Source organism: Neophocaena asiaeorientalis, unplaced genomic scaffold, assembly GCF_003031525.2.
Source record: "Neophocaena asiaeorientalis asiaeorientalis breed wild unplaced genomic scaffold, Neophocaena_asiaeorientalis_V1.1 scaffold250, whole genome shotgun sequence".
In the NCBI taxonomy this organism is placed as follows: domain Eukaryota; kingdom Metazoa; phylum Chordata; class Mammalia; order Artiodactyla; family Phocoenidae; genus Neophocaena; species Neophocaena asiaeorientalis.
Window position 1 is genome coordinate 1,340,574 of NW_020172476.1, and position 3,404 is coordinate 1,343,977.

The window sequence follows — 3,404 nt, forward strand, 5'->3', positions numbered from 1 at the left end:
ATATCCCTGTGGCAGGTGAACATCCTGAAGTGTGTATGGACTTGTGGTCTTTTTGAACAGAGTAAACACTGGGGGACTCTTGATGGATTGAGTGTTTAACATTTTACTGAAACCTTAAGCTGACAATCTTCCTGAAAATAATTTTTATTAAAATTTTACGAATTTTTATGGAAGTTCGTATTTTCACTAGGATAACAATTGTGTCATACTGCAGAGGACCTAAACAGATATTTTTTCTAAAGAAGACATACATATGGGCAACAGGTGTGTGAAAAGATGTTCAACATCACTAATCATCAGGGAAATACGAAACACCTGTTAGAATGGCCATTATCAAAAAGACAAGAGTAACAAGTGTTAGCCAGTGTAGGGAGAAAAGGGAACCCTTGTACATTGTTGGTGGGAATGTAAATTGGTACAGTTACTATGGAAAACAGTATAAAGGTTCCTCAAAATGTTAAAAATAGAACTACCATGTGATCCATCAATTCCACTTCTGGGTATATATATGGAAGAAATGAAATCAGGATGTTGAAGAGATACCTGCACCTTCATGTTCACTGTAGCGTTACTTACCATAGCCAAGATGTGGAAACAATCTAAGTGTCCATTGACAGATGAATGGAAAAAGAAAAAAAAAAAATATATATATATAATGGAATGTTATTTGGTTATGAGAAAAGAGAATCTGAGACAACATGGATGGACCTCGAAGGCATTATGCAAAATGAAATAAGTCAGAGAGAGAAAGACAAACACTGTATGATCTCACTTATAAGTAGAATCTAAAAACGCCAGACTCATAGAAACAGAGTAGAATGATGGTGCCAGGATCTGAGGGTAGGAGAAATGAGGAGATGTTGGTCAAAGGGTAAAACTTCCAGTTATAAGATGACTGTTTCAGGGATCAAATGTGTGGTGACTATAGTTAACAATAGTGTATCATTTACTTGAAAGTTGCTAAGAGGGTAGATTTTAAATGTTCTCACAATATACACACAAAGAAAACGGAATTATGCGGAGTGATGGAGGTGTTACTCTATTGTGGTAGTCATTTCGCAATATATATATATCTTTGAAATCATCATGTTGTACACCGTAAACGTACATGATGTAATGTGTCAATTATATCTTAATAAAACTGGAAGAAATGAGTCAAGAATACTGAAAAATAGTATGCTATGTTAGAGTTTAATTTCTTACTTTAATTTTTATTAATGATGCCTCCATCTTTTTTTTTTACTGTTCTTATTGATTTTAGTGGCTACATTTAAAAGGCCACTGAATTTTCTTTACTTCTCTTCTCAATTCTGTTTCTTTTACCTCTAGGGTTAGAGAGTGACAAAAGTATGTTATCGTCTTGTGTGTTTTTCTTCTGCAGTAAGCAAGATCCTAAATAAAAAAATTGCATATAGGGGCTAATTAAAAATTTAGTTCAACCTAATCCAATCCATTCATTTATTTAACAAAATTTTATCGAGTACCAAATTTGGTAGGTTCTGTATATACAGAAAAAGTATTAGGAACTTTTCATTATTTCCCAGAGATGGTTACATTTTTAGAAAGGATTCGTGTATATTCAGAAAAAGGATATGCTTGATCTAAGGAAAGAACATGGAATAGGGCCCAGAGCAATAAGTTTGGAATCATATAGACCTGAGTTTGAATTTGACAAACATTCATTGTTTGTACTTTAGGAGAACGGCAAATACTTTAGGGGCTGGAGTTTAAGGAGAAAGTGTGGCAGGGAAGGAGATGAAGTGCCAGGAAATGAACTTGCATAGAGCATCCCAGTCAAGGATTCCTTTTTTGAAGATGGTCCAAATATCATCATCATTTTTCACTGAGGGGTATTAAGTGAAGGGGTAACATGATAAGTCTGGAAATTTCAAAAGATATTCCAAAGGACATTATGCAAGTTAATTGCAGAAGAGGAACAACCTGGACACAGGAGAGCAATTAGGAAACTAAGGGAGGTTGTGAGGATCCAAACAAGGCAGCAGCTTTGGGGTGGGAGAGGAGATGGGTATAAAAAATGCCAAGTGTTAAAACCTGCAAAATTTTACCAATTTGCATGCTTACTATTTGTGCATATGTGCATGTGTGTGTACATGTGTGACATCAGACTTGGAGGTTATACATAACTCCCATTCAATATAATAAAGCACTTCCTGAAAATAAAGCTTTCTGAACTGGGAATGGGCTGCCTCATAAGATTGTCATTGGAGTTGTTCAAGCCTAGGCTCTAAGTTGTGTCTGGGTCCTTAAGGCAGGGATAGATTAGATAAGCAATTTCCAAACATTGTCCCGGATTAAATTTCCACTAGTCCACTATAGCAAAATGAGAAGGGTAAGGGCAATGGACTGGGTTTATCCTATGAATTAGTTGAATTTCAAGCGAAAATCTTCAGTTGGTGATGAATTCTGTCCTATATATATATATATATATTATTTTTTTGCGGTACACGGGCCTCTCACTGTTGTGGCTTCTTCCGTTGCGGAGCACAGGCTCCGGACGCACAGGCTCAGCGGCCATGGCTCACGGACCCAGCTGCTCCGCGGCATGTGGGATCCTCCCGGACCAGGGCACGAATCCGTGTCCCCTGCATCGGCAGGCGGACTCTCAACCACTGCGCCACCAGGGAAGCCCTGTCCTATATTTTTACAGCTATAATTTCCTTTCTTATTTTTATTTAGTAACATTTTAAAAGGTAAATATTTGGCAAAATTCAAAGTTGGAAACATTTGTTGAGCCACTGTATATTTATTCATTTTAATGACATGAAAGGTGTTAAAGTCTAGGACTTGCTAGACTGATGACCTTTAAGGGCACTTTGGTCTCTTAAATTTTATGCTTTTATCAGAATCAGAATACGTCTGCCTGGAGAAGCGCTTTCACATAGATCCACAGAATGGTGTGTTCGACGTTATTCAACCTTTTGTAAAACAAATCAGGTGTCTCAGACTAGTACTGCAGAATATGCTCCCTAAGTTTCCAGCATTTTTAGAAAGCCAAATTCTAAAGTGAAATTGATGACATCTTACAAATCCTTGCTCGAATATTCCTTTCACAGCAAAATACGGCATGGGAAAAACGTTAAGAACCAAATTGCTGGTATCACTCACCACAGTCGACTCTTTTGGCGCCCACCACATACAGACCTACAGACCTGTGTCAAACCATCTTCCGTATGTAACTTCAGCGGCCCGAGGGGCCTGGCAGTCCAGACTCTTTTCTCTTGATGTGCCACTGACAAGCAATGCCATTAAACTAAGCTTCAAGTCATAGAAGCGTGCCTCTAAGTGCCTGTGCAGTCAAATGCCACAGGATTTCAAATGGAAATGACATGAGTTAATTTCCTGAGAACAAAAGGAAAGGAAAAATCGAGAAGAAAGGCAGTTTC